At 50.9% G+C, this 8,994-nt stretch overlaps 1 pseudogene; it reads right to left on the reverse strand.

The window, feature by feature from the left end:
* Window positions 1–709: 709 nt before the first annotated feature.
* Window positions 710–8,991, reverse strand: LOC105289821 (annotated as a pseudogene).
* Between the last annotated feature and the right edge of the window lie 3 nt (window positions 8,992–8,994).

The following is an 8,994-nucleotide window of genomic DNA, read 5'->3' on the forward strand; positions in this document are numbered from 1 at the left end:
CTATTCAGGTTCTCTGCCGATTTTTTAATTGGATTGTTTTTTAGTGTTGAGTCATATAAGTTCTTTATAAATTGTGGATATTAACCCCTTATCGAATGTATCATTGGCGAATATATTCTCCCATTCAGTAAGTTGTCTTTTCGTTTTGTTGATGTGTCCTTTTCTGTGCAAAAACTTTTCAGTTTGATGTAGTTCCGTTTGTTTGTTTGTTTGTTTGTTTGTTTGTTTTGTTTTATTTCCCTTGCCCGAGGAGATATACCAAAAAATATATATTACTAAGAGCAATATCAGAGAGTTTACTGCTTATGTTTCCTTCTAAGAGTTTTATAGTTTCAGGTCTTACATTGGAGTCTTTAATCCATTTTGAGTTGTTTCTCTGCCTTTTTGTCTTTGACTAGATCATCTGGTATTGATGATATACTGATTGATTGTCTCTAGTGGGAAACTAGCTCTAAAGATTCTGTTTACTCTTACATGCAGTGTGGCTGTGAGAGTCACCTATACAAAAGGAGAAGGTGCAGAGGGGAGGGTGGGGTGGGTGGAATGCTGTCCTGGGTGGATAACCCCAAACTCCACAACTGCTGTGTCATAGTACTTTGCAAGCTTGTTAGAATTCCGCATAGTCAACCTATAATGAAGCTGGCCAGGCCATTCCTGTGAGGATAGAGGTGTCTGCAGCAAAGAGGACAGTGCATACCTGTTCAGCCCTTCAGACAACATTTTTAGTGGTTGAGGCAAATTCTAGGAGCAGCTGGAGATGCAGGGTGGCCATCTGCAAACACTTGGGCTGGTGCTGGAAGTGGACAAACAGGAAATAGACCAAGAATCCACTGAGCAGAGACAGGAGGATGTACAGGAACTCTGTCTGGGGATGGCTGATGATGGGTGCCAGCACCAGGCAGAAAGAAGCAAGGAGCACGATGGTGCTGACCTGCAGTGGGCACAGACACCTGGATGATGAAGAGCTGCATGGGAGGTGGTATATGGCCCCTGGGCTATGTCCCTCCTCCCTGCTTTCCTGTTGCTTCCACCTGCCACCAGCTCCTCTCCTCCAGTCCCTGACATGATACCTTGCCTGGCTAGGGGAGCCACCTGCTGGGCTACAGGGAGCAGAGGCTTTGGGACCAGCCTGATCCTCTTTGTGCTCTATGCATACAACTGGGTGCGTGCATCCTCCTGCATTTGTCTCCTATTGTCCTTCTATGGGGTTCTCCAGAGGTGAAATAAGTCCCCAGCAAGCAGAGTCAATGCTTTTTGACTCAGGCGTCCCTCAATACCCTCCACCCAGGAAATACAGAAATTCTCTACCAGATATGACACCCCTTACATTCTTCCCCTGGCTCCTGAAGGAGGCTGTGGTCCAATGACCTGCCTCATGCAACAGCCTAGGGTTGGAAAAGCCCAATGTTGGCCCCAAAGTCTACCTCGTAAGGATGGGGACGTTTCTTCTTCATCCACGAGTACAGGAGACAGCTGATGGTGATTCTGTAGGTGACCCAGGCAAGGAAGCTGAAAGGAAAAGTTGAGCCACTCACTACCAGGCCCTGGCACTGGCTGGCCTACTAGGCTCAAACCAGGGGCAGAAGTGCAAGCTCATCCAGGCCCCTTCAGCCACCTCCAGCTCCTCTGATCCATACAGACTAAGGAGAGAAGGCGACGCTAGGCGCTGAGGACAAGGAGGCACTGGAGGATCAACACGGCCCATTCCCGCCTCCTTCACCTTCGAGGACAAAGGGGCACGCACACAAGCCCAGTCACCCACGTGGCTCCTGATCAAGCCTCTGACTTCCCTGGCTGGAGAGAGGAAGACAGCTTTCAAAGGGACAGAAGAGTGTCTGTATTTCTCAAAAAAGAGAGTGGTGGAATCTCGAAGAAGCTTGGGCTGCCCTCGGAGACAAGCACATTCATAGCTGATCCCTCCACCTTAGAATTAGTGACAGGTGGACAAAACCCTGGCTTCTGCTTCTCCAGTATGTGAGTAGTCAAGTGGCTGATGTAGGGCTAATGAAAACACCATTTAACCTCGGAGGCAAGGTCCAGACCGAGCCATATCTTGAGGTGGTCAAGATCAAAGATATTGGGTACTAATTGAGATGAAATGAATTCGTTGAATTCTCACTCTGTGCTGAGACATTCTCAGTCATGCTCCCCAATCTCAGGCTGAGGACCCCCTACAGTCACCGTGGATTTAATTTTATTCTCACCATAAAATGATTTATTTTTTCTCATGGGAAAATGATAAGAAGGAAAACCACGTCTGTTACTGAATGTTCTGAAGAAAGTCACAGCGAGCATTGCATATCCTGTTCCAGAAGAATAATTATACTTATGACAACAAAAGAGGAGACATGTGATGCTTGAAAGATCACTCTGAAAACTCCCTCTGCATTCAGACATTCTGCTTCCCTGTTGGTTTAAGAATCTGCCCATTAAACCAGCTTTAAACGAGGTTATACAATTACAACTGGATAGCACAACAGCCTATCATCTCTGCCCCAGGGAAGGTGATAAAGAGGGTCGGATCATCTCCTCACTTTGATGCAATCACTGATTGTGCCTACACAGCTTGGCTGTGGGTCTGCCCTGAGTTCAACAGAGATACGTTGGGTCACAGTCCAGAATGCAGAACAGACTACGAGAAAAAAAATCCCATTAGAGCCAAGGGCTACAGGAGTGTGAGTAAAGCCCGAATAGTCTTTAACGTTATCTTAGCAACAGAATAAAAGAATAAGAAAAAAATGACAAAGACAACACAAGCCTTTAATTCGTCTGTCTCTTGGCGAAACATCCGTCTCACTGAATTTTTTAAAACAGAGCACAAGAGAAGGAAGGCACACTAAATTTTGGAGCCATAACTGGGAGAGAACAGCTGAACTGTGTGTGCATGCGCAGGAGCCCTGAGCCTGGGCTTCTGGAAGTGGGTAAGTGTGGTAGATATTATATATAATGTCCGTACACATAGGAGACTTCCAGAAGTGTGCATACACGTATTTATATACACATGTACACGTGTGTATGTAGGGCCACAAGATACTCAGCCTGTGAAGACAGTCTCACTCGCCTCAAGAAGTTCATGATGGTGCTGGAGTTTCCTGGGATGACCAGGACCAAAGCCACTGCAGCAGTGAAAAGCAGAGCTGGAGCTGGTGTGAGATGATGCACATGAACCATGGACAGAAGTCGGGGCTGGGAGCAAAGCCAAGTGTCAGGCAGCCCCCAGGGCAGCCGCAGTGTGTGTCTGTCCCGGGAAGCTGCCAGCCCTCGTCCCCTACTAAACTCACTCTGGACACCAGTGTGCCCAACCTAACTGTCTCCAGGCCCCACGGCTTTCAGATGCAGAGCTGTGGCTCACCTGGAGTGACCAGGTTCAGGGTGCAGGTTGGGGTGCCTGTCCCTCCAGGCCAGCCAAGGTTCAAATAGCTTAGGATGCGGGGCTGGATTGTGGAGAGCTGACACAGAGACCAGGCCAGGTCTTTATGACTTTCTACCGCTCACCCCCAGGACAGAAAAAGAGACAGGGCTGGGGGAACGGGAGCGGGGAGAGGGCCAAAAGATGTGGATGGAGCACAGAGCGGGATAGCAGGCTGTTGTGGTAAAACCGTATCATTGGTCATTAAATACTCCCTCTCCCCACCTCTGTGGGGGGAATATAGTTTCTCATTCACTGATGTTGGGCTCGGCCAATGAAATGCAAGCAGGAGCGACACAGCAGTGGCTCTACCTGTGGTTGTGTGGTTCGGCTTGATCTCTTGAGCCCCTGCACCTGCCATGGCAAAACATGCCCCAGGAGTCCCTGCTGCTTTGGCCTGGGTCCCTGAGATGAGAAAGGATTCACAGTCCGAAAGAGAAGATCTGAACACAAGCCCAGCCTGAAGCAAGGGCAGTATCAAATGTTTGCTTTTGGAAGCCCTGAGCTTTAGGGGTTGTCTACCGTAGCATTATGGGAGCAAAAACTAACAATGTTACAGAGAGTGCCCTCAGGAAGAGGCCAAGAAGGTACACATTGGCTCTGCTCCCCACTGCTCCCCACTACTGATGTGCACAAACATGCCCATCACCTACGACCTCCGTAGGGTGACCCAGCACAGTGATCTCCCAAAACCTAAAAGTAAAGGGACTAGATTTCAAAAGGAGAAGCATTGAAGGCTTGAGTCCCATTCTCGGAAGAAGAGACGGTGACATCTTAGAGGGGAAGTCCTGCTTCGAGCTGAATGCTAAAGCTTCCGACAGGAGAAGGCGTAGCTTGCAGCCCCAGCACCCCACCTGCAGCCCCAGCACCCCACCTGCAGCCCCAACACCCCGCCTGCAGCCCCAGCACCCCGCCTGCAGCCCCAGTACCTTGCCAGCCCAGACCCTGTCTCTCACCATGTGGCCCTCTCTCTCTCAGCCACACAGCACACACAGCTTCCGCTGAAAAACGTCCCATTGGCAGAGCCGAATGTTGAGAGTGTGACAGCGAAGGGCACCAGCCAGGCCCAGACCCCCAGAACCTCGTTCCTGGGACAACAGAAGGATCAAGGAAGGGAACTCTGGCAGCAACCTGGAAGACCACTGCAAAGTCCCACTTGGAAATGGAGCGAGCAAGACATCAGAGGCAAGTTGAAATACACATGGGGCATTATCCTTCCCCATCCTGAACGTCTGCCCAGTGGCCTAGGAACACATCACGTGACTCACTCACCTGCAGCTCACAGCCATAGTACCGGAAGAAAGGATCTCGTTGGGTGACAACACTAGTAGGTAACTGATGTCGACCAGGATGTACAGGCCAGTGACGATGGGAACAGAGAATGTCAGTGCCCACACCAGGTTCTGCTGTAGAGGCAGAGAGAAGAGGCCATGCATTAAGCGGTGAGGTCCTTCGCAAGCCCCCAAAACAAGCTTAACAGTGCAATGCCAAGCTCATCCTGGCTACAGAGCATGTGCCAGGCCCTGGGGGCACTCGGGCTGTGTGCCCCTCCTCCGTGGGCTCAGAGTCCCTGCACACGCAAACGGGCCGATGTGCTGGGAGACCGCTAACCAATCAGAACAGTGGAGGTACAGAGGGGCTGGCAGGGATGGGAAGGGAGAGGAGCCATCACCAAAGCTTCCAGAATGATCAGGGCCTTACGCTGGGCTTTCCTTGAAGAACGGACGCGATCGGGGCAGGTGGGAAGGGGAGGGAGTTCCAGCAGGGGCAACCACGAGAGCAGAGGCACAGAGAAGAGACAGGACAGTTAAAGATGCCCACAGTCGTCTGTTCACTGATCATGCCAGCTGGGATTTTCCAGGACCCACCACGCCAACCCTGCCTAGTTTCTGGGTCCGCAGGACTAAGGCCATGACTGAGGGCCGCTACACCCACGGGCTCTACTCTGACCCTCAGTGGCCTCAGCTGGAAATCGAGGATCATTGGGAATCTGTAATATGGGACTCCCTGCTGTTCTTTCTCTCCACAAGGTGTGAGGGTCAGCGAAGAGGAAGTGAAGGAGACAGTTGGAGACGGGCTGTGGGCCCAGGTGCCCCACACTCACCCGCTGAATGTTTCGAGCAGGCATTCAATAAAAACTGAGTAGTGGATGAAAACTGCTCCCTCCTACTCCACACCCCTAGCCCTGCACATCATTCTGAAGCCAGGAGCAAATGGAGAAAAGGGGCCTCTCTGGGGACCCACAGAACTTAACCCAACATTCCCCAGGCTCGGGCCACCCTGGATAGACATCTTCGGACTCCAGAGTAGGAAGCATGTCCGTGGTACCTGCCCCCCCATCTCCTGGGGGGCTTTCTCCAGAAGTCTTCTTGCTTATCTTGAGAGGCGCAGGCAAGCCCTGATGAGCCCAGAACATGGCACCGACACGATGCAACATGAAACGCAACCAAGACGAGGTCGCTCTTTACCAAGATGCAGGAAGGCCTCTCTCAGACTCGGCACAGAGCTGTCCCTGGGGGGCTGTGCCGCGGTCCTAGGCAGAGCTCCTCCCACCACTGGGTAGCACCCTCTCCTATTTTAGTATCTGCCCCTGATTAACGTATCTTCCATTTCTCAATATTTTATAAAAAGCAATTTCCAGAGCTTTCTGCCCATGGAAAAGATTGGAGGAGAATATATGAGGAAGGGCTTGGGGGCACTGAGGACAAAGTAGGATCTCAGGACCTATCCTCACGACCTTTCCCCCCGCTCCCCCCCGCCACCTCCCATATTTCCTTGAGACACAAACATGCCCTGTTCTTTCTGGTCTCTGGATTCAGGTTCTTACTGCTTCCATGTGGCTATTTTGCCACAAAATGCATCAGCCTTTTGACGTTCAGCTCTAGTCCTCCTCTTCCAGGAAGCTCTCTAGACTGCTCTGCCTCATGGAGATCTCCCTTGTCCAAGCTCCAGCAGCAAGTGGAGACCGCTCCCCAACAAGCACATCTGCTTTATTGTATCTAAGGCTCCATCGTGTCCTATCCTGTCCTGTCCTGAGGGCAAGGGCCAGGTAGGGTGACCTATTCATCCCAGTTTGCCTGGGACTTTCTGGCTTTTAGCACTGAAAGTTCAGCATCCCTGGGAACCCCTCATGCCAAGTCAGAAGGATGGGACCTGGTGTGCTTCTGAACCTGACTCAACCTGGGCAATCCCCACACCAGCTAATGAGCTGTGACAGCTACAGAGCCCTGAGCTGTGCCATGGACAGGTCTCTGGCAAAGACACCACAAGAACAGAGAGATTTCCTGGTTTTATTCTCGAGTAAATAAACCTTAATTCTTCACTCAAATGCCCGTTGCATGGGCAAGAGGCTGGCCCAGGTTTGACACAGGCTCTGCAGTTCCTTGGAAAATAATGTGAAATGAACAAAGACACACCTAGCCTAGCATGTGCTTCCAAGAGCAGAGTTAGAGCCAGGAGTTTAAATGCCCAGCATTCAGAGGAAAGGCTTTGTTTTTGCTTTGAAACCCAATTTTGTCAAAAATACTCAGTAAACAGCAAAGGTCTGCAAACTAATTCTCATAGACCAAAGCCAGGCCACTGCTTATTTTTGTAATTAAACTTTTACTGGCACACAGCCACACTCATTGGTTTATTGATGGCTGTTTTCATGCTACAAGAGTTGAGTCGTTGTGCCAGAGACCGTTGGGCCTGCAAAGCCTAAAATATTAAGTCTCCGACCCTTTGCAGGAAAAGCTTGCCAGTCCCTTCTCTGTGGCATGGAAGCTCGTCACACTTATCTTTGGGCCCCTGGCTCTTTCTCTGGAGCAGCTCTGAACCCAGGGCCTGGATTCAGAGAGAAAGGGGTCTCGTCCCTGTGAACATAATGAGCCGAGGCCCCTGCTCTGTGGTCCCCACCCCATCCCAGAGCCAGCCTAGCGCACACTAACCATTTACCTGAAAATACAACAGTACAACTGTTTAAGGCACTCAGAGCCCTGGGCAGCGCCTACAGTGATGGCACCATTCGATCCTCCAAAGGCCTGTGAGGTAGGCAGGGCAGTCACTGTGACCTCACTCACTTTAGAGACAAAGAACAGAAGCACAAGGAATTAATGTAGGAACAAAAACCAGGTCCCGGAAGTCCTGGCTCTCTCTGCTCTCAGACGTCAGTCTTCAAGCTCCTCTTCTCCTCTGAATGTCTCCCAAACCCCCTCCCAGGGAGCCTTTGCTGAGAGCTGAGAGCTGCCATGGCTTTTAAGCCAACCCAAGGGACAGAGAGGAAAATACTGGCAGTTCTCATCCTATGAGAATTTAAAACTCCTTCGGGGGAACAGGAAAACAAATAGCATCCTGGGCAAATATATTTATAGCAAGGAGTTAATATTCCTAGTGACCCAGAGTCCAAATGTTCCAAATGCCTCCCAAGGGGCCCTGCAAATCCATCCCCGACCAGGGCAATGACTAGCTCGCCCTAGGTCCATAAGTGGGTGAGCCAGGCAGGACTGGCCCATTTCCCTGCCCCGAACCGTGCTGCTATGTCCTGTAGTGGCTCCCATGCCTTGGCAAGTATAAATTAAGTCTCTACGAAAATGTTCCAGAGAGAATAATCCTGGAGATATTGAGCTGAGTTATCAAGCATGGCCTCTTACTAGCGGTGTGACCTTGAAATCACTTCCCCTTTCTAAACCTCAGTTTTCCCACATGAAAAATGAAATGATGTCAACCTCACAAGGCAGCAAAATGGAACCCTGGGGACACTACAAAGTTCAGAGATACTATGAAGTTCTCTGCTTACTTGAGAAGTTGTTATTTATAGAACTTCACAGACTAATCAAAGTAGACAGTGGCTGGCATTCAGGTCCTGTGAGCACTAGAAGGGAGCCAGTGTCTTCAGCCAATTTCTCATGGTTTTAGTTAACTCAAATAACAATAACTGGAACCGCTGATGCTCAGAGATTTCGCACCCCCGAAGCAGTATCATGGACTCACCTGTGGATTCTTGAGCTTCTCCATCACATAGCTGAAGTTATTCCCATCATCAGAGGACCACAAGCCCCGGGAAAAGGCCATGCCGATTCATCCAGCCTGCTGCGTCGTGTTGTGGAAGGTGGACAGAGGGCTTTGGTGCAGCCTCGGCCCTGGCCCAGCACCACCGCGCCACCCCCAATGATGACCAGCAAGGAGAACACTTTGGCAAATATGCACAAATTTGTCAGCGAGGCTGCGAGCTCCTGCAGTCAACCAGCACTAGCAGCAGGAGGCAAGTGGCAGCCACACCCTTGAGCATAGCCTGGGGCAGTGAGGAGCAGCCAGGGTAAAAAGGAGCTGCATATTCGGCAAAGCTCAGAGAGACAGCAGCGATGGAGGCTGGTCAACCCACCAGCACAAATGTGTAGATGACCAGGAAGGCTGGCAAGGAGCCAAAGGTTCGCAGGGTATAGGTATACTCCCCCACCAGATTCGGGTACCAGGGCTCCCAGCTCAGCGTAGCACAGGGTGCCCAGCACGGCCAGGAGGCTACAGACTGCCCAGACCACAAGACTGGCTCTGGGGCTGCCTGTGTAGACCAAGACCCCCTGTGGTGACATGAAGATGCCAGAGCC

The sequence above is a fragment of the Pteropus vampyrus genome, unplaced genomic scaffold, assembly GCF_000151845.1.
Source record: "Pteropus vampyrus isolate Shadow unplaced genomic scaffold, Pvam_2.0 Scaffold28, whole genome shotgun sequence".
Taxonomy (NCBI): domain Eukaryota; kingdom Metazoa; phylum Chordata; class Mammalia; order Chiroptera; family Pteropodidae; genus Pteropus; species Pteropus vampyrus.